This window comes from Otolemur garnettii, unplaced genomic scaffold, assembly GCF_000181295.1.
Source record: "Otolemur garnettii isolate 467f Iridium unplaced genomic scaffold, OtoGar3 scaffold00030, whole genome shotgun sequence".
NCBI classification, from domain to species: domain Eukaryota; kingdom Metazoa; phylum Chordata; class Mammalia; order Primates; family Galagidae; genus Otolemur; species Otolemur garnettii.
In genome coordinates this window covers 8,375,600-8,398,847 of record NW_003852425.1, presented here as the reverse complement: position 1 = coordinate 8,398,847, position 23,248 = coordinate 8,375,600, and the positions used below count along the sequence as shown (strand labels likewise).

The 23,248-nt window shown below is 36.9% G+C and overlaps 1 protein-coding gene and 1 non-coding gene across 2 annotated transcripts in view; both read left to right on the top strand.

The window, feature by feature from the left end:
• Positions 1–23,248, top strand: part of CAMK4 (calcium/calmodulin dependent protein kinase IV) — a 204,612-nt gene that overhangs the window by 69,665 nt on the left and 111,699 nt on the right. The window lies entirely within an intron of this gene.
• Positions 20,146–20,252, top strand: LOC111725041. The gene has a single exon (XR_002773206.1). It is a non-coding gene; the product is annotated as a U6 spliceosomal RNA (small nuclear RNA).

The window sequence follows — 23,248 nt, the reverse complement described above, 5'->3', positions numbered from 1 at the left end:
GATTCCTTGCTGGTATTCTGAATTGTGGGATACCCAGGGGACTAAGACTCCATTCCTTGCTGGCTGGCAATTCAGTTAAATTGTTGAGTGGGTTTCCCTGGAAAAATCTTAGTTTCAGGGTTTATAGATCTTTTAATTTAAGCTTCTATATAAATCCCATTTTTGAAGGAACACTATAGTTATAGAAGCTTAGATTATATTCAATGCCCTTGTGGTGGTGTTATGAATTATTTTAATGACTTCCTTTTGTGAAAATGGTGGAAAGTTTGTTTATTCAGTCATATGTTCACCATGTATTCACACAAATACATAGAGGGAACTTACTGCTGTCTTGATATCATGAATAAAATAAAAGTGAGAGCCCCTTACATTAGTAAGAAAGTTAAGAACGTCACAGATGATTGATTCATGGGCTTGGAAAACTACAAAACCCTATGGTGTTAAAATGTTATTTAATGGATAAGTTTGGAGAAAAAAATTACCTCTAATCCACATTTAGTTTTAAACAGTACCTTCTAATTACTTTACATGTACACACACGTATAATTTTAAACTAACTGTATTAGGATATTATTTTTTGTATTTTGCTTTTGGGGGGGTTGTTTTATTGAATATTAGTGTGAGATATTAAATTAGAAAAAAATAGATTAAAAGGGTGAGTATTCTCCAAATGTTTTATTTCCTTTATCTTTACCCTAGAGGTTCCAAGAGTCATGATATGACTGAGATATATATTATTCAGGTCAAAAGCAAGATGGGGATATCTTATAAATACTAGCACGAAGCAAGCTACCGAAATGCAAAAGCCCGGGTGCATCTTAGGTACACATATTCTGTTGTAAACATGCTGAGCCCTGGTTTTTTTTTGAGAAAATCTAGTGGGTACTCAGAAAAGTGTACATCTGAGTATTACTGAATAAGCCCTTTTGCTAAATCCCTTGATGCTTAAGTTTATGTCCTCAAATTAGGAGATTTTTACTCCTTTTTGAAAAAAAAAAAAGCAGCTGCATTTTTCTTAAATTATCAAATGTCAAACTATTATTATCTTAAATACTTATTAAATTGCTACAGATGTTACCAAGCTATGTGCAGTGCATGAAACAGTTGTATTTTCCACTTTAGATCCAGGGTGATAAAGAGCTGATTGCCTTAAAGCTCAGATATTTATACAGGGAGGTAATTCTTATAAAACATCAAGAAGCAGATTTTATTTTAGAAATATGTGACTTTAAAAGTCGTACAGATTTAAATTTCAAATTAAAAACATATTGCCAGCTGCTGTGGCTTGGTTGGGTTTATTTGCAGTTGTTCTGGTTTTCAAATTTAACTCTTCATGATAATTCATGATAAAATTGGCTTTTCCCTTTATCCTCTTGAGTAAGAGCTTGAAATAGAAAAAGAAGCCAGAATATCTACAGATAAGTAGAACTGTGTAAAAAGGAAATGGTTACAGTCAGGGTTCCAACAATGAATATCTGTAAAAGTAGGACCATTGTCCACAGCTTTCTGTATTCTAGAAACTTCTCATTTAGAGGCAGTACCTGCTCACTTCCCAATCTAAAAATAATTGTCGACGGTTTATTATTATAAAATCTAAAGCAAAGCATACAGGAATTTTTGGTTCAGTTTAGGTTCAAGAACTCCTGACCTAAAATGATTGCTAAGAATTATCAGTTTATCCCTTTGCCTCCAGCTTGGCGTCGGTGGAACCTGTAGTTTGCAAGATGAGGTCAACCCAGATCTGTATCTGTGAAAGCTCTCTGTAGGAAGGCAGATCCAGTTTTAAAACTTCTTGTGGAATTCTGGTGCACAGAACACGTAAGAAAGGAGGCTATCTTTATTTGCTTTTTAATTCCAAAATGCATTTTGGAATTTACTTGCTGGGGAAACCTGAAATATTTTAAAATAGTCGGTTACCGGGCTCCTTCCTCCTCTGCCCACTGTTGTCCAGTGCTTAGTGGAAAAGAAGGGGCAGGAAATGAGAGTGGAGCAAATATAACTGAAACCAACTGGATTTTTTGTTACTGGTGATATGGCTTTAAAACCTGCAGTTGATGACTAAAATTAGGGTTTGGGGATTTATCTATGAATTTTGCTTCTGTTCCCAGTCTTCAGTAACTGTGTAGTGGACTTCCCGTGCTGTGACTTCCTTCAGAGAGGATTTTCTTTTTTTTTTTTTTTTTACTGTTTTGATTCTATAATAATGCTAGCTGATGATTATGCCGTCATAGTTTTTTAAAAATTTCTAATTATTAGGGGTTATGGGTGCATAATATTTGCATATGTCTATAGGGCACATGTGACATTTTGATACAGGCATATAGTATGAATTAATCAAATCAGGATAATTGGGGTATCCATCACCTCAGGCGTTCATCCTTTCTTTGTGTCAGGAACATTCCAATACTATTTTATAGTACCCCCTGCCTTACTGTTGACGATAGTTGAGCTATCAAATAGTGTTTATTCCATCTAATTATCTAACTATATTTTTGCACCCATTAACCAACCCCACTTAACCCCCCCACCCCCCGGCCCATAACCATCATTTTCCTCTCTGTCTCCGTGAAATCATTTGTTTTAATATTTAGTTCACAGTATGAGTGAGAACATGTAAGATTTATCTTTCTATTAAGTGAAAAAAGTCATAGCTGTCTTTATTTGGAAAGATCCAACTTATGTATTCTTTCAAGAAATTCACCTGCTAAAAACGAAGATAAATCCCATCCCACATGCCTTCCTCTAGAAAATTAGCAGCTTTTTTGTTATCCTCTCAACATCCCACCTCCACCCCTGTAGGTACGGCAAATATCAGTGTGTGTTCATTGGCCATGTTGGAGAAAGAAGCATCTGGTCGCTCAACATAAACTTCCTCTAAAAGAAGTGAAGCTTCTCGCCAGGAAATGTGTGGGAATATTTAAGCCTAAGGAAGGCAATTCTGTTAATATCACTCCTACATTCTATCCCTCAGGAAAACAGTCAGGAAAGTTTCCATAGTTGGCTGTTATATAATATATAGAAGTCCTCATCAAGCATTCCTGGTTCAGCAGATCTTTTTAAAAGTGGCAGATAACAAACTCTAATCCTTGCTGTCAGCTGCTTTTTAAAAAAATGTATTGAAGTTTTTGCATTTGTATCTGTGATAGTTTTATCAAATAAGTATCTTCTACCAAAAATAATTTGGAAAATACACATGTAAATAAGACAACTCTATAAATTAGTATAGATAGACTAATAGACTAACAACCCACGGCTATAAAGAAGTTAAGCTAGAGAAAAAGGTATCAGTAATTGACCGAGTGGGGGTTTAAACAAAAACAGAACAAAGCCCTCTGGATATTGGCTCTGTTACCCTCCTATAAATTCTCGGGAAATTCTGTCGGGTGATGAGCCCAGTGCTGCAGAGCCAGATATTTCTGATTAGGAGCAGCGGTTCTGAGCCACGCATAATACTGAATAGATTATGGACCATTCATTTTTAATAATATATTCGAGATACAAATATGGCATGAATCAAGAAAATGGTTTTATGCAGTCACATCGATGTGGATTCAGACCTTTATAGCGTTTCTGCCCATGATTATTCTAGGCTTGGCACAAACCCCGCACTTGGTTGCTTTGATTGGTGGAGCGTCTGGCTTGCTCTGCACCTTCTCAAATATACACTACAACAGCTTCAGATGCTTTTGTGACTAAAATACCAACAAGAATTTTTATTTCCTGACAGTTTTTTCAGTTACAATCCAATCCTATTGGAAAAATGAGTTGTTTCTAGCAACGCTTAAAAATGGAAAATGAAAAAAAAAAACACTTTAAAATTCAACCGAAAACAATGAAACCTTCTCTCTATCCTTTTCCAGAGGTACCGGACACCTTTAGGGACACCAGGCAATTGACTGTGAGTGCTTCATTGTGTAGATGACTTAATCACTCATTCCCTCACTCACAGCTTCTAAAATGTTTCCTAGGGCAGTGTGGTACTGCAAAGTTAGGCTACATGTGGAAAAATAGCTCAATATATTTTAAGAAACCCATTTGAAATAGATTTTAATTCGCCTCCAATAGATATGTGAGTGGTTTTTAGTGCCCTGCCACGCTCTGTGAGAGCTTGAGGCTAAAGGGAAGTTAAACTATACTGATTCTTTTTTTTATTTGAAATTCTGATATTTTGTTCAGCATAAGATTGTTTTGCTTTGACTGTGATTAATTTGAATATTGCATTAAATCTTATGAATCGTAATTATTTAGTTTTTTTGTGACCCCTTTAAATTTTTGCATCAAAGGCCACGCTCATTCCTATCTCCTGGACCTTGGCCCTAGTACTTGTGATAAACACCCCTAAGAGGGAAGTCTCATTTTTCCGCTTGTGCCAAAATAAACATCTGAATGTGCAGTTGTCATACATCCTCCTAATGGCCCTAAGTCCTCTAGATTTGGAGCAGTGGTTCCCAGTGCCATGACTACATTGCTAATTGAATCAGGGGCCTTTTATCTGTAGTTGTGCTAACTCATTTAAAAAGTACTGTATTTCATTACTATACACATAGGCTTTGCATATTTAACATTTTTCTGAAACTGGGATATATTTTATAATAAATGACATCTTATAATCATACTCAGGACCTTTTTTCTTTCTGGTGTGTTTTACAATTAGTGGTACCTCTAAATTGATGAAGTTCAGTGCTCACCATTGCCTCTAATATGGTAACATTTCTTAATTTTATTCTACGCATCTCTACACTGAGAGCGTTTTATGATTGTGTAATGGTATATGTTTCACTAGGCTTTTATTTTTTAAATTCTTCATGTGCCATTTTAAAATTACATATATGAGTTGTAAATAAATATGGGTTGTAAACATGAATTATAAAATTGAAGCCTATATAAATTAAGAATAATAAAAAAGGACTAGTAATAAACTAGTAAACTTTTAATTGTCATATGATTAATGCACAATACACTTAATATATACTACCTTGAAGATCTCTTTTGTAGAATTCTAATACTAGCTATGGAACTCTACGCAGTGAGAGGATTAAATACCTCTTCCATTCTGTCTTGTTATCATACACAGGTCCTGATTAGAGTTTTGCCCATGGATGTAGAGTGGGGAAAGGAGTTTCAAGGCTGCCCTGGATAGAAATAGGGTTCACCTGAGGCACCTGAGTTAGCATAAGCAGGTTAAAAATTCCAAATCTTTGTCACATTAAAGCCAATGCTTTGGGTAGGAAAATGCTCCCAAGAGAGAAATCCAAGGATGAGGCAAAAATTTAAAAATGGGATAATGAAGACCAAGATGAACAGATAGAAGAGTCTGAATGCAGCCCAGTGGAATCTGTGGAGGATGGTTGCAGGATGCAGCCCAGAGTGAAGGAGGTGGAAAGCAAGTTGGCGCCGGACACCCCTTCAACACTGGGTCCATCCCATTGTGCTTTGGAAGGGTGGTGGCAGACAGGAGCCTTCTACTTTTTCAGCCTTCATGTAGTCCTCATCCTTTTACAACCTTTCCCCTACCCTCTTGGAAAACCACAGTCACTACTAAAATCAGCAGTGACTTTCTAGATGACCCTCAATGAGCAAATTTCAGAGCTTGACATTTGGCAGCACTGACCCTTCCCTTCTTGTATGTGACCAGATTTGAGATCAAATGTGTTTATGATCTTACCATTGTTCAAGGGGGAGAGCAAAGTAGTATTGCGGATTGTGGGAGAGTCAGAACTAAAGCACCAGTAGTCAGTTCAGCAAAACACAGTTCCGTGTTTTGCTACTGTCGCTCATTTTGGGCAGGGCTGGCGTTCCTCTCTGCTGGCAATACTTAAACAGAAGATAAAAGCTACTGCAAGTTTTTTAACTGGTTCCAAACTGAACCTAGACTGAAACCCCCTTGCAGTTTCAACAATACATCTGTTTTATTTATTTATTTTTTATTTCAGATTAATATGAGGGTATAAACGATTAGGTTACAATTTTGCATTTGTTAGGTAAATTCTGGTTGTAGTTGTGCCCCTCACCCAGGAGGTGTGCCTTAAGCCCCTTACACTGTGCCCATTAGATGGGGACACACCAGTCCCCCTCCCTCCTTTCCTCAATCCCTCCCTCTTCCCCCCTCTCCCCAACCTGAATTGAATTGAGTTTTTCTCTTATGGGGATGTGTATTAGTTTGTTTATTGGCTTCATATTAGTATTGAGTATATTGGATACTTGCTTTGGATTTTTCTGATACTTTACTAAGAAGAATGTGTTTCACCTCCATCCAGGTTAATATATAAGATGTAAAGTCTCCATCTTTTTAATGGCTGAATAGTATTCCATAGTATATATATACCATAGTTTATATGGTATACCATATGGGTTGGTACACTCTTAGGTTGTTTCCACATCTTGGTGACTGTAAATTGAGCTGCAATAAACAATCTAGTACAAATGTCTTTATGATAAAATGATTTTTTTTTCTTCTGGATAGATGCCAAGTAATGGGATTGTGGGATCAAATGGAAGGTCTATTGTGGGTTCCTTGAGTTCCTCCATACTTTTTTCCAGTGAGGCTGTATTAGTTTGCAGTCCCGCCAACAGTGTAAAAGTGTTCCTTTCTCTCCACATCCATGCCAGCATCTGCAACTTTGGGACTTTGTGATGTGGGCTCTTCTCACTGAGGTTAGGTAGTATCTCAAGGTGGTTTTGATTTGCATTTCTCTCGTGATTAGGGACAATGAGCATTTTTTCATATGTTTGTTGGCCATTCTTCTGTCTCTTGAGAGAAGGTCTGTTCCTGTCTCTTGTCCAGTGATAGATGGGATTATATATTCATTTTTGTTGAGTAATTTGGGTTCTTCATAGATTCTAGTTATCAACCCTTTGTCAGATTCATACCATGCAAATATCTTTTCCCATTCTGAAGGTTGTCTTTTTGCTTCACTTGTTGTGTCCTTAGCTATGTAGAAGCTTTTCAGCTTAATTGAGTCTCATTTGTCTATTTTTGTTGTTGTTGGCAATTTATAAAATCTTTCTCCTGGCCAGAATCCTCAAGAGTTTTTTCTATAGTTTCTTCTAGGATTTTTATTGTTTCATGATCCATTTTTATCCATCTTGAGTCAATTTTTGTAAGTGGTGAAAGATTAGGAATACATACTGTTTTAGTAAAAAAGAAGTGACACGCATGAAAAGTCTAGATAATCCTTACGTTGAAAGTCTGTGGTACATTTTCTTCTCAAAGAAAATTTAAATAAATGTCTTATTTTCTCCATTTTTCATTAAGGTGTTTAATTCAGGGACTGCTTCTTGGCTATTGATACTATAATGGCAGATACCACTGATAAATAGGTGAAGGAAAAAATATAATTGATTTTTTTAATGAATAAATGAGTTTCTTTTTCCTTTGAGTATTTCATAGAAACTGCCAAACTTCGACACATCACTTTAAGAGGATGACCCATTTAAACTTTTGCAACCTATTTTAAATTGGCTAGGGAAACACATTATGAAAAATATGGAAGTACAAATGTTGGAATCAAAAGCAAATGAAGGTATTTTTAATCATTTTTAATATGTCCTATGAATTCTCCTAAGAAGCATATTAATCATATATTTAGATTAGATTTAGTTGAGTGCATATGCATAAAAATTAACAGTTAATTTTCAGAGGAAAAAAAAACCTTGAAAAACAAAGTAGATTAAAAATATCTCTGTCTTTGTGTTAAAAAATTCAGTAACTATAATTTTAGATATGGGATCTTTATCATTAGGAAAATTTGCAATTTGCAATATGAACCAACTCGTAATTGAAACACATTGGAAACAAATATAATTGAACTACATTGGAAACAGATTTAATGGCATTGTGGCTTACTGTTTTTGTTTTGTTGTGTTTTGTTTTATTTTGTTTTGCTTTCTTTCATCAGGCCTATTCAGGTGCCATTAATAGGAGATGTGGCTCAACTCCTTAGCCTCCTAGGACTGGGATTTTTGACTTAAGATGTGATTTGCTTCTATATTTCTCAGGTGACATCTCTTCCTAGACATAATTGAAAAGATTATTTACTAGGAAATGGCAACAAAAGGCTTGTCTGAGAATGACTAAGCATACTCTATGGAATGTTTTACTTCCAGCAAATTAAGTAGTCATGCTGTGTAAAAATATGTACATTTAATTAAATATAGGAATAATTTAAAGTGACATTTAAAAATAATGATTTAAAATAATAGGAATTAGCAAGTAAAGAATGATCCTGCTGCCACATGATGGGGGTGATACACTTAGACTGGAATGACTGAGGCCTGAGTCCTGATCTTACTTCAGACTGTCTAGGATTGGAAGCTCTAGATAAGATAAGGGACCCCTCAGTTCATTGAAAGTTGTTATTCCTTTTCTACAGGGGAGCAGGAGAAGATTGAGATAGGAAGATAAAATTTTCTTAATAAATATATCTCTTACAGGCATACTTGGGTATGGACAGCATAAAATAATGAAATAAATTGAATTTACCGAATTCAGAGAGAATTGTTCCATGCAGGACAAAGAACTTCTTTTGCCCTCCTCCCACTACTGTCTTGAGAATAGTGTTTTAACTGAATTTGCAGCTTACTTATATATAGACTTAGTTCCATTTCTAGATTTAAATTCATTTTTAGGATCGGACTAAAGTATAAGACATTGTAGCTTTTGCATACTCATTCTTCTATCATTTTTTCTTTCTTCAGTTCATTGGCAATAAGATCAAATTTAGTTGGTTTTGTAGGGGAGAAAGAAAACTTCTCTGTGGCCTCCAGAAGGTTTGCTGAAAGATCAACTCACATGAGACAGATTAAGAGAATGAGGTTATAGATATATTTTCTGTGTTCATGGGAGTATCACAAAGTGACTACCCAATATGCCAGTAGGATCCAGAATTTATATACCCTCATGTTACAGGGGAGAAGGGGATGAGTGATAGAGGCAGTTCTGCTTAGGGGCAGTAAATGATTACTGGAGAGGATGAACTGATACTTGGGAGAATGAATGGATGGAGGGGGAATGATTGTAAATGATTCTTTTTGGAAATTAAATTAACTGGAGAGATAGGCATTATTTTTAAATGGATTGGTACAGGTCTGGTTTCCTTCTTGATCTTCTTTCCTGCAATACATTGGGATAATAGGGAGGGAGAAGAAAGGCAATTGTTCTTTAGATGGGTCCCTCTGGTTCCTTCGCATGTTGATTTCTCAGGGCCTTTAATTCAAAATACAGTAGAACCTCTGTAAGTTGACCACCCAAGAGACTGTCACAAACTGGTCAACATACAGAGGTGGTCAACATAAGGAGTAGGTGTGGTGCACATTTGGTCTATGAAAATTAGGTCAACTTAAGGGAGGTGGTCAATTAGGAAGGCTCTACTATATTCCTTGGACCAAGAAGTTGTTTTTTTGTTTTCTTTTGTTTTTTGTTTTTATTGAGACAGAGTCTCAAGCTGTCACCCTGGGTAGAGTGCTGTCACAGCTCACAGCAATCTCAAACTCTTGGGCTTAAATGATTCTCTTGCCTCAGCCTCCCAAGTAGCTGGAACTCTAGGCGCCCACCACAATGCCTGGCTATTTTTTTGTTGCAGTTGTCATTGTCATTTAGGTGGCCCAGGCTGGGTTCGAACCTGCCAGCCTTGGTGTATATGGCCGGTGCCCCACTGACTGAACTATGGAGGATGGTGCTGTCAAGAAGTTGTATTTTACAATGAAATTCCCTGAGCTGCTTTAGTTTTCATATGAAAAAGAGAGAAATCTCTTTGTTTAGTTAAGGAGCATTTATTCCAAAGAGCTTTTGATATGATGATTTAGGTAGCATTTGAATTAGCTGAGGATGTTTACTGAAGGGAAAATATTCTTAAATTATAAAGCTCTGGAATCTTTAACTTTTTAATCTACCATTAACTTTGGACTGAAAAGATATCTTAAAAGAATTTTATTCTTATGAGCCACTTTCTGTCAGTGTCCAAAGCTAATACTTAGCAATGAATTAAACATTTTTGGAAACTATCTATGATTCTCAGAGTCTCTATAACACTTTACAAATGTATTAAAACCAGTTGTTATTTCAAAATGTATCATACTTACTAATAAAATATAAGTGTGTCTTAATTTTAAAAAGCCTAGTATTTAAAATTCCAATATGTGGAATGTAGAGGACGGGAGGTGATACTAAAGATTACTAAAGAATATTTTGCTTTATTACAATTGATCAATGTTATCTTTAAAATATTAATTTCATTTCCTGTACCTATATTTATTTACAGATATTTGCCTATAGGCCACGAAGTTTGCAGATAAAATTTAAAACTTAACCTTTGTAACAATCTTCTTTGAAGAGCAATCCGATACGACATCTAACATCTCTGGAATTGAAATTTAGTGCAGTGGGGAAACAGGATGTTGTTCAGTGCCATCTAACTGGTTGATTCAGGCTTTAGAAAACATCAATTATGTAAAATGCTCCTGGAACCATTTACACAATGAGAGACAATAGTTTATTATGTGAGTTTTAGGCCTAAGTATTGAATTCATTAAAAATGCCCTCTGTAATCTTAAAATGAAACCACCTTATTCATTTGAGGGAAAAAAGTTAAATATCCAGTAACTTTAACATTTGTTTAATTGGAGATGAAAGAGCTAATAATTAAGATATGATTTACCTTCCATTTGCTATTGAGATTTACCTGTTGTGGTTGTATTCGTTTAACTCCATTGACTGTTTCCTTTAAACCACAAACACATAATAAATTCTTTCTAGGTTCCAGGAACTGTGATCCTTGCCAGAGACATGAATGAAGAAGAAGGTTCTTGGACTTGAGGATCTGAGAGTTTTGCGATCAGACAAGCAAAGCACAAAAAAAGGGCAAAGCAGTGTCACGAGGTTCTGGCAGCTGTTGGTGCAGGGCATTCTGAGGGCGTTTAGCTTAACAATTCCATGGCTTTACAATTGGAGAATGTGCTGTTGTCAGTACACAACCAAATCTAATGCCACCTGAATGGTCTTAGAGATTCTGTGTGTGCTAAGGGTTGTAGACAAGCAAAGCCTTTGATCTGGGCCTTGGGAGTACAGGGTGAACATCTGAGGAGGCAGCTGAGCAAACCTGTGCATTCGTGGTGCAGCTCTTCCAGGTCTGGGGTCAACTCCTCTCTCCCTCTTTGGGAGGCCTGGCCACTCCTGGGCAGAACATGTACCCATTTTTTGGTACATTTAACCATCCTTGTAAAGTCCCACTGAAGCTGAGGCTTCTTAAGCTAAAGGCAAATCTAGGAGTGAGTTTTGGTGTTTGGCCCCTCCTGAACTGACCCTGGTTCTGAGCCATTTATTTACCAACCATTTTCTGCAGGCTTAGTCTTGGTCCTTACTTTTCCTCTGAGTGGGCTGTGACATTGGCTATTTGTTCTGTTCCAACGTGCTCACCCTGCATTGGGTTTTCCGAGTCCGGATCGCAGTAAAGGTGTTCCTCTATAAACACCATTAAACTTCTATCATCTCATTAAAGTGTCTAGTCCATAAAACTTTGCTCATTTTTTAGAGTGAATTGAAATAAATGTGAACTGGCTGAGGGACTTAGGACTTAGAATTCATTTCATCTCTAGGACAGTGGGGGTCTCAGTGCTTTTGGGCTGTGGGGGCAGACCTTGAGTAATGGAGATACGCTGGGCTGGCACCATGACTTGTAGGCAAATGTGCGATCTCACACACGCTTGGGAATAAATAGGTAATTTCTTACTGTAGGAGAATAAGTAGAGCACAGGGTTCAATCTTGTGTGTCCTGTTTTCTATAACCTGAGATTTCCTGACACCCTTTCTTGCTTACAACCCCCTGATGCATACATTTTACCTGGCCTAATGCAGCACGTCCAACATAGACACTTTGGGTGCAAAGTTGGGTTATCCGTGCTCCAAAATTGTGGCCATCCTGTATCCCAGGCTACGGTTTTATTACTTTGTTCTCTCTTTACAACCCATTCCACCTTCCCACCTCCCCACCCTAATCCCTTCTAATATGTTCCCTAATTTCATGGAAATAAGTGTATCATTCATTATAAAATAAATATGTAAATATGCTTTTATTATACTTACATGTTATCATGTTACATAGTGAGTGAGATGCCGGGGGCTGCCAGAAGTTCAGTCCAGCTTGAAGTTGTTACAGACACTAAGAGCTAAGTGGGCATAAGCCAGGAGACAGATGACCCTGTGAATCGTGCTAAGGAATTTGGATTTTGTTCATTGGGAGTACAGACTTATTAAAAGGTTTTTAAGAAGGAATGACAAGCTCAGCCTTAAGATTCCAGCTTCCTTTGAAAGCAGAGTAGAGGATGGCTTGGAGTGGTCTGTATATAAAAGCTAAGCCTGACATTTAATACCTGAGAACTCCTCAGCGACGATAGCTGGTATTACCTTTCATGCTTCAGCAGTCTTTGTCTTATTGAACACAATATAGCTTTAAGATTAAGAATATATTCTGACCTATTCCTTTAAGGAAACTTCTAGTGAATTATGGAAGGGCATTGGCCTTTTTTCATACTAGTTGGACTATAGTAAGCAAAGTACACATGTTGCTTTTCGAGCACATAACGCATTTGTTTGTGTTCATTTGCGATGCTTGGTCTGGTTTTCTGGACTGTGAGTATGGTGAGTCCCTTAGCTGTGTTCCTCTGACAGCAGCGGGAGCATCGGGAGCATCACAGCAGGCATGTGACAGAGCTGATGTGTTCTAAGAACGCCATTATAATACACTTGAATTTAATAGCGGAGTTTGTGTGCAGGGAGAATGTTATTAAAGAATCTGATTATCATCAGCATTATCTGGATGAAGGGGAAAACTTCAAATCCATCTTCTTATACTCTCCTCCCACCTCTTTATATTTCAAGAGGATGTGGCATCAGTTTAGCTGGCATTGGGTTATAATTATTTCCAAGGCAAATGGAAGAAAATATTCCAGTTCTTCCTTAGATTCTCTAAAATTGACTGCTGGAGGGGACTACCTGCTGCCCTGCGGCAGTCGCCGTCTGCATAGCTGCTGGGTTTGGAGAAGCCTTGCTGAGAGTGCTGGGGTTACTGCCTTATGCAACTCACCTTGGACCTCTGGGATTTCTGTTTGAAGAACCATTGATCTTTGTATGAAAAATACTAAATAGGTGATATGTTTATGGGCCCCATTCTCTCTCAGGAAGGAAAAAGGATTGAGGATTGGGTTCAAAAGCTACATAAGGGATCCAAGGGCAGTTTGGCTGAACACATAAGCAAAGGGGCTAGATGGGACCTGATTTCAAGTGCTGTGATGTCCATGACCTTGGTCTTGCTACTTGAATTCTTGAAACCTCAATCTTCCTGTCTCTTCACACAGGTTATTATCATGAAATGATGTGAGCAAAGTGGTCAAAACAGTACCTAGAATATAAGTGCTTGTTAGCTATTTGTACTTTTTCATTTGAACTGTCTAAAAAAATCCTCCTCAAGTGAATTTCTTCTGTAAGCATTTCTGCAAAATACCTTGAATACAGACATACCTAGTTACTGCTAGCATATTTTATTGTTGCGAAGTCAAAAAGGAAGACAGTGAAATTTGGTCCTGACTTTAATATATTTTCTTTTAAAAGATGTGTGAGGTCTTGTGAATCAGATGTTTTTTAAAAGTGGTTTCTTGCAGTAATTGTATGGGTATATAAAATTACAAGAGGAGAGTCTTCATTTTTAAGTGTGTGCTTTTTTTTCTCCATTAGGATTGTTTTATTTTTCTATAGAAGCCACTTCTGAAAAGTATAAAAGAAATTAGTGGGAAAAAAAGGAATCCATTATTACGTGAACAGTTGGGACATTTAGGGGAAAGCGTTTATTTAATATATAGGATATGGTGGGTGTTAAGAGTAGAATTTGTTTTCAATGTAGGAATTGGTTAATCTTATGCTGTGTAATTTTAAGGGAGAATCAGGCATACATTCTGATGCCCTAGAAACTACTCATAAAGACTCACCTTTTCCATCTTTATCCAAACCCAGATATGATTTGACCAACAGCACATCAAAATACATAGAATGGAAAGTCATGTTTGAAGTCAGTTCTACCATTTTCGCAATCAGTTGTAGATTTACAAATCCATCTGTCAGTGAAGAGCATATCACAGCCCAATTTTTTGACAGTAATATACAACATTGTTCTTTATTTGCTCCATAATCTACCTTTTACATTCCAAAAGTTTGCTTTGTAATTGACCAATAAATTTAATAGTATCTTTAATTCATAAAAGGAACAAACATACTTCATAATTTCTTCCATAATATTTTCCTGGTATTTTGAGAACTTCAAAAAGCTTGTAGTTATAAATCTACAGAAGCTAATGAACTAGGTAATTAGTTCTTACTAAAATAATGATATACCTTGATTAATTTTGTGTTTCATTTATGTTCTTGAATACTGCTTAAAGCTATTAATATTAACAAGTGTCTTGTTAATATGTTGAAATACTATTTTCACCTTCATAATGAACAAAATACAAATGAAGAAAGTTGTCATTGACCATTATGGAAGGTGTTATTGTTGTTAAAAATGATCCAGAAGCAACTACAAATGCTTTCTCAATGTTGACATGGTGAAGAGGATTTAATATGAATTTAAATAATAAGAGGTAATTTTGGAGATAGATGATATCAAACAAGTATTTTAACAAAGAAAAGGTAATGTCATAGCAAAATGATATGCTAAGTAGATAACATATTAGGGCTCCACATGGTTATTTCTGTTTAAGATACTTGGCATACTGATACAAAATTTATCTTATTTATTACTGGATCAACTGGGAAGTTTTCCCCCACTTTATTTGAAATGTCTGTACATTTGGGTGAACTTTTGGCCAAAGTTCCTCAAGATGAAAATTGTTAATCGAAAGGTTGTATTTCCTCCTCAAAATTGATCAGCAAAGGGAAAGGCCATTGTTTGCACAGATAATTAGAAACTCTTCCTAGCATTAGCTTTTAGATTGATTAGGGAGAAAATAGCTATTTTAATTTTATGTACTATTTGACTGGTGTTGGTTAATGAATATTGGTTGATTCATTCACATTAATTTGAAATACTAACATTGTGGGTGGTACACAGGACAGGGGCAGGCTCATTTATTAATGAATCTGTTGTCCCGTTAAGTTAGTCTTCCCTTAGAACTCTGGAATCAGATAAAGTAAGGGGGAAAGAAGGAAATTAAAATTCATTAGCTCCTTTCACATGAAATATCTAACCTAATCATAATGGCAGTCTTGGTTGTCGAAGATGATAATCTCCAACTTTTACATATAAAGAAACTCTAAACCTCATTCTTAACCTCTTTTCCTATAAGACTTAAACTAATTCTTTTCCCATAAGAGGTCTATAAGAAGAGCTAAACAAATATTAGCTTGGGAAAAAAATGATTTTCTGTGCAAAATATTTAGAGAAATCTATTGTGTTTTGCTGCAAAGGCTCATTCTCAGTTTTTCCTAGTCTGCAGCCAGTGGCAACTTCTGCTCCATAATGTTAATGGCCACCTGAATGACTGAAGGGCTGCAGGGCCATGGCTGGAACCCTTTTTGTCTACGTGACACATGTCTCTTTTTTCTTTAGGAGGCAGGTTAGCAACCAAAGATTAAAGAGGGTACAAAAGAGTTTATCATTGTGTTTGGCCCATTAGGCAGTAATTCGATGCCATTTCTAATTAATATGAAAAGCAGAACAGATAACTACATTTTGGTCATTAAAGATTGCATTTTAGGATCACTTGAATTATTTCATGACCCAAAGCAAACATTACAATAACGAAGAGGAAATTGATATTCTCCCAAGGCAGTTCTAACATTTTCTAATCACATCAAAGGTCTGATGACATGAGCGCTGATACTCCAGTCCTTTTCCCCGAGCGTCCCTTGGCCATTCCCATTTCACAGTAACAGGGCAGGAGGTGTCACCAGTCCCCTAGAAAGATGAAGGATCAGCTCAGTGTTTTTTCTGTGACCAGCATTGCGGTTTCAGTTCTGGGTACTTTGTGAGCGCCACTGTCCCACTTAACTGCTCTCCGCCATTTAGTCCCACACCACAGACGTTTCCCCAGCAGCCTCAATCTGACATTTGGAAACACACTTTGAGTTGTAACCTCCTTTTCCTGCTTCTTTTCTTTGAAGATTAGGACACCTGAGGTGACTTCTTTTGACTGTGAGCTTGTGATAGATGTTGAGTGATTGATCATCTTCCAGCTCTGAGGGCTGGACCCTTTGCTTTAAATGAATGTGGAAGTAAGAATGTGAAGATGCTGAGATGTGTCCTCTGTGGACCTAGAAGAATCCTTTATGGGCTTAAATTACTTGTTTTAAAAAATGGTTTGCTTATATTACATCATGCTTATATTATTACAATAAACAAGAGCTAGGAGCTCAGGAGTTCTCAGTGCTTTATTAGTAGCATTAATGAATCATGGGAGCAAGGAATCTATAATTTCAATTAATATTACATTTTTAAGAATAGGAATAGCAATATTCTGATCTGTATCAGAGTGATTTAAATGTGCCCTGGAAGGCTGGTTGAGGACAAACCATAAGAAAAAGTGGGAACATTTTACCTGCACCCAAATAACTGCGGTTTTTTATAATTGAAGCCTGATGTGTTTTGAGGATCAAGAAAATATAGGAATTCATTTTGATATTTCTAGCTGGTTCAAGCTTAAAATTACCGAAGAAACATTCTAAAACAAACCAATAAACCCACCTTCTTCCCACGACATAGGAATTCCTGGCAAACCCCCACAAGTTTAGAATTGAAAGACCTTAGGCTTCTCTTTTCATAAACTCCAATATCAAAAAGAAATGATGTATTTGATAAGAAGAAGTGTTAGGAGAATTTCTACCCTCAAACTAAGGAGGGGGAGTTGTAAAATGGGGCAGGCCACTGCAGAGATTGGATGTGCCAGAAAGTGAATGTGAAATTTCAGAGTCACGTTACACAGTGACAGGAAGCAGCTCAGGTGACCAAGGCTTTGCTTATGCTCAGGCAGGCATAGATAGTATACCTTGCTTCCACAAGTATGTTATTGGTAACTTCCCCAAGTGTACAAATAGTATAAAATCATGATAAAACTTGCTGTTTTAAGAAAGAATTTTATTTTTCATAGGGAAATATGCTGTATTTATTCATGTGAAGATTGGCCTGTAGGAAATGTCTTATAATAAATACAATATTTTTTAAATAAGTGGAGGAAAATCATGTGCATCAGCCCATAATTTTAACACAAACATCTATTTTTCAAATGTTTTAGAGCCTACCAAAGAGTCTGAATTTACATGACCCTTGCAGTGAGTCCATGAGGTGGGCAAGGCAGATAAGATTATGCCACTTTTGTAGATGGGCAATCTTATGGTCAAAGAGGCCAAGTGACTTGTCTTTGGTAAGGGTTGGCTTCGTGGGCATGTGACCTGTACAATCTCACTGGCTTCACTTGATTGAAAGGGCTTTGTGCTTAATTCTGCATCATGGTCATTTTGAAATTTTAATGATTTTTGAACAAGGGGCCCTGTATTGGCTAAATGTAAATATTACATTTTCTTTGCAAATAAGTCCAGAATCCAGAATCTTAAAACCAGGGGGATAATATGTTTAAAAAGTTTAAAAGTATTGAAAGGTTATCTTATAGAGAGTGTATAAAGACTGATTGCTGCAAGTGAATCTTTCTAAAAGCAAAGTATGAACGTCTTAACTCAATAACTAAGAAAATGACATGAAAGTTATGTTGACCAGTTTGATGAGAGTATTTCAAAATGTATATGAAAACAGCACACTGTACCCCGTGATTGCGTTAATGTACACAGTTATGCTATAAGAAATAAAATTTAAAAGAAAAGACTGATTGCTAAGGAAAGCAGATTCATACTAAATGCAGAGAAAAAATGGAAGCACTTAATTCAATTTATACAAGTCGTTTCATCCCTTTAAACCTTAGCTTTTCATTTTATAGCAAGAAGGTAGTTATAAATAGTAATGATTGGTTTATGGAAGTATATGGCATAATTTAGTAAATGCATTAGGAGAAAGTACATTATCTATGACACACATGGTTAAGTAATAGCCCCAAAGAGGTGATCAAACTTTCCATATTTGGATATAAAGCTGGCAAAACATATGGCTGGCTGAATCACAGTGCTTTGTGATCCATATGACCATGCAGTACCCCATGCCAGTCTCAGAAATTATCAGGTAATAAAGTCATTTTCTGAAATATGTAAATTAAGGCTCATTTAATACTGTTTGTTTATAAAGTGTTAGACTCTTTTAGGGCTGATTGCCTTAACAGAACCATGTAGAACAATTATTTTATTTCCATCTGAACTTTACTACCTAAGAGGAGGAAGAAAGAGGAGGTTATTGGAGATGGAGGTGGCAACAGACTGGAAACCCCCAGCTCTGCTATCAGCTCAGGGCAATTCGGCTGGACCACAATGGTCCAGAAAAGCAGTGTCACTTAAAAGTGTATGATTGGCTCTAAAATTGTGATGAAATGTTACTAATGGAACAAATTTCTGACCTCAATGAAAGAAACAGATGATTGTGTTAACAATGAGGGAGCTGGCTATGACTCGGTGGAAACAAATATAAATATCTGAAAGAGTGAGTGTGCGGATGATGTAGGAACAACTTAAGTCATAAACAGACTGGAAACAGCATGACTTTATCAGTTTTCTGATGAGAAATGACTGTTCATAAACGTGGAAAACTGTAACCAGGTGGAAGTGCTGTATTTTTATTTTTCTTCTTTTATAACACTATTTATCCTTCCCTTACCCTTCCACCTTTTCTTTTCCTTCTGTGTAGGATTCAAGGCATTTTTTTTCTGATAGAAGTGGTAAGAGTTAGTTATCCATTTAATTAATTTATTTATTTAGGTCAAAATTGCAAATCTGCTATATGAAAAGTACCAGTTTGTCACAAGTCACAAGCCCTCGCCCTCAAATCATCTTGGGGAGGCATAAGCATGTGCTCAACTATGATTTAAAGCAACATGCAGAAAGTGTTGAAATGGTGGGGATATAGAGGATGTAATGATGATCAATATATCGATTGAAAAAGTAATGATGTTTCATGGTCTGTCTGGATAGATGGTCACAAGAGGACTAGACAGTCACAGGATGTCTTAGTGAGAAATCCTGAGACCTAGAACAGAGATTTGGGTTGTCTTACCTCTGTCCCTTATCAACTTTGTCTTTTTGAATACAACATTAATTTCCCAAACTATGGATTTTTTATCAAACGAGTATCATAATGCTTATCTTGCCTTTTTTTTTTTTAAACTACTGTGATTATCATGTCAGGTTATTCAATTCAATCTATAAAATATTTCTGGAGCTCCAGCGCTAATGTCTCCCACTAGGCAAAAATCACTAAGATGCTCCCTAAATTCATCAGAGGCCAGGCTCATTGTACATGAGTTTAAAAGCCATATTAAAGGCCACAGAGACTTTTGGGTCCTTGTCACACTGTAGGCACGCACGCACAGTCTTAATGGGGCAACCTCTGCCATCTTCAGTGGACTGGTTATCTAGGAATGCTAGCTAGATCTCAGCTAAGTTTTGCTAAAATTTAAAATGCAAACTGTGCCTATATTTAATGTTGACACCCAATTAAATGTGTGTCTAACCATTTTGTGTGCAATATGTAACTGAAGAGTGGAATCACTTATAAGATGGTTATCTGCAAATCCTGGTTTAGATAGGCATACATGCAAATAAACCACAAAGCAGATTCTTAGGTGCAGACGTGGCCTAAGCTAGCTTCCAGTGCATCCAGGCTGAAGTAAAGAGAAGGTGATATGTGTACCGTAAAAGGCGTTTATTCAGAGGTGGTGATTGTCCTGAATTGAAGAATGACTAAAACTTTGTTCACCAGAAAATTGCCTTGAACAAAAGGGCAGTATCTCCCAAAACTCAGTGAATTTTCCTGGTGGTGGACACACTGACAGCACTGACTTAACCTTATACCACGTTAATCATTTGTACCCCCACAATATTATGAAATTAAAAATAAAACTAAGTGAATTTGATTTTGCTAGATATAGAAGGGAGGAAATAAGACCAGAAAACAGAGTAAGATGGTACGTGGTCTCACCATGACACGTTGAAGAACTGGGTCCCCAGTGCTCGCTTCGGCAGCACATATACTAAAATTGGAACGATACAGAGAAGATTAGCATGGCCCCAGCGCAAGGATGACACGCAAATTCGTGAAGCGTTCCATATTTTTATAAAAAAAAAAAACTGGGTCCCTCTCATTGTCATGGGAACAGTGAGCACAGGGGAGAGTCATGGTCAGACTTTTCTTCTAGAAAGATCATTCCAATAGTAGAATGAAGGAGGACTGATGGGGAATAAGGCTAGAGGCCTGGAGCCCATTTAAGAAGCTATAGAATAAAAATGGAAATGATAGACATTGAAATTGATTTGTAACTTGGAAAGCATCACTAACGTTTATGGGGTACTATTCATATGATGTTACCATTTTAACTGATATTAAAGTATACATTTTAATATATATGTTTTTAATTTAATGCACATATTAAAATCTCAGATTTTAACATCTCTGCAATCAGGGTGCCTGTGGTCCATGACATGTGATAGCTAAATTGGTAGTAGTTTTTTTTTTTTTTATAATGGTCATAGCATAATGATGCCTTTGAATATCAACAGTGTCTTTGATTCAGTGAATTGAAATACTAATCATGGACTCCCAACCACTAAACTGAATTATAAGGAAGGGGCATGGAATAAGTTCTAGTAATTAATAATCCCACCTACACCTCTGTTGTGTGGTTACCAGTTACTCCCACCTCCAGAGTGTTCCTGAGGTCAGAGGGGGTGAACCTGTATGCCAGTGGAAGCGTCAGGTGTGAAGCTGCTGAGGGGCCCACAGCCCTCTCTATTCAGGTCTCGCTGGTGCTGCTGGCTACTAGACACAAGTAAGGAGTGTAGTGTTGCCAGACTCAAGAGAAAATAGAAATCAGAATTTTGGGTGAAATCTTTTATATTTTAAATATTGGCTAGATAATTGACATTAAAAACAAACAAACAAACAAAAAACCCCAACCAAGTCCTATCCAGGCAAAATGAAACATATCTGTGTGCTAAAAATGCCACCAGCCTAATCTCTGCCAAGGCTCTTATTGAAGGAGTGATCCTACTGTCATCTAATACTTATAGTTTCATAATGTTAAACGTTAGATGTCATTGAATACCAGTGACAAGCCTAAGTCATAGCTGGGAGCTATGAAATCCCTTCCTTGTCTGTATCAGCCATCTGGTATCGCTCTCAGACACATGAATCCTTTAGAAGCAGCAGTGGGGGTTATCTCAAGCTTGTAATCTAAAATGAGTTGGTTATTTTGTCCTAAAATATGTCTGTTTGATCATCTATTCAACAGGAAAAAATTTTGAGCACAGTGTTTTGACATAATATAATTATATCTCATGCCTCAAAATTCTTTTCTTCTCCAGAAACAATAACAGATGCTGTTGATGTTTAAAAAGCTGCCTGGAATGCTAAAAGGGAATTTCTTAATTCTGCCCTTACAGATTTCTCATTTGCTAATCTCCTTCAATCACAAGTTTTGTCAACATTTTTAATTTACGCTTCATAAATGCATAAAGAATAAACATATTAATCTCCTCTTTTTATCATTTTTTTTCGAGATAAGGTCTTCCTCTGTCACCCAGGCTAGAGTGAGTGGCACAATCCTACCTTACTGTGGCCTTGGACTCCTGGGCTCAAGCAAGCCTCCTGCCCCAGCCTCTGGAGCAGCTGTTGAGACTACAGGTGCACACCACCATACCCAGCTCAATTTTTCCATTTTTTTTGTAGAGACAAGGGTCTTACCATGTGAGTCAGCCTGGTCTCAAACTCCTGGCCTCAAGCATTCCTCCCACTTTGCCTCCCAAAGTGCTAGAATTGCAGGCATGAGCCTGTGCCTGACCCACTTTTCTATTTTGAAACAATAATGTCTAATTCAAATTCAATAAGATGACACAAAGTAAGACTGTAAGGAAGAGTTTTGCTGCTGGCAGTGATGGAATGACAGGTACTACACTCGCCTTTCTTTCATAAACTACCTTAACATAATGCAGGAGATAGTTGTTTTTAGGCACTGAACAATGGGCAATACAGGGATGTGACCATTGAGAGAAGGGAAACAGGTGAGCATTACATGCACCTTACTCTCTAATTGGGGGCAATGTATAGGAAGACTTGATGGGGCTAAGCGGAGCAACTGAGGAGGGGCTGAGAGCTAACAGAGACATTGGGGGTAGGCAGGCATGAGCCATTGGAAGACATTAGGTCTCTGGCCAAGCCGGGGCAGAGAGACATCACAACCACCTCAGAAAGATCCGCCTCAGGAGGAACGGTCACATGCCAGAGCAAGGGCTGTGACATAGGATCAAGATCAGAATTCAAATAAAACCAAGTTGGATAGGTTTTATATCTATCACACAATTTAAAAAATGCTAGATGTTCAAAGAAGCAGAAAATTGTGACCTATAATCAAGGTAAAAAAAAAGCAGTTAATAAAAGAGACATGGATATGACCTACATGTTTGAATAATCAGATAAGGACTATAAAACAATTGTAAATACATTTAAGAACATGAAGCAACATGTGGCCATGTTGAGTACACACAGACTGTTTCAGCACAGAAATGGAAGATTCAAGAAAGAGCCTAATAACAACTTCCAGATTGGAAAGTATATTTTCTGAAATTAGAAATGTGTAGGATTAAGGTTGGATTGAAGGCTATAGAAGAAAGTGCAAGTGACCTTGAAGACAAATCAATAGAAATTATCTGATCTGAAGAGTAGAAAGAAAAATAATTGGTAAAAATGAACAGAGCTTCAATAACTTGTTGGAAAATATCAAGAGGTTCCCATCCATGGGATGTATGTCTCAGGTGGAGAGGACAGAAAGAATTGGGCAGAAGTGTTTAAAGAAATAGTAGGAAAGAATTTTCCAAATTTGGCAAAGAACATCACATATTCAAGAAGTTTATTGTGCAACAAACACAACAAATGCAAAAACACCACCAAACCTTAGATATTATCATCAAAGTCCAGAATCCAAAGATAAAGACAAAAGCTTAAAAGGAGCCAAAGAAAGATGATATGATATACAGAAGATCCTCTACTTATGATATTTTAGTTTTATGATGGATTTGTCAGGATGAAATCCCATCATAAATCACGGAACACACAAT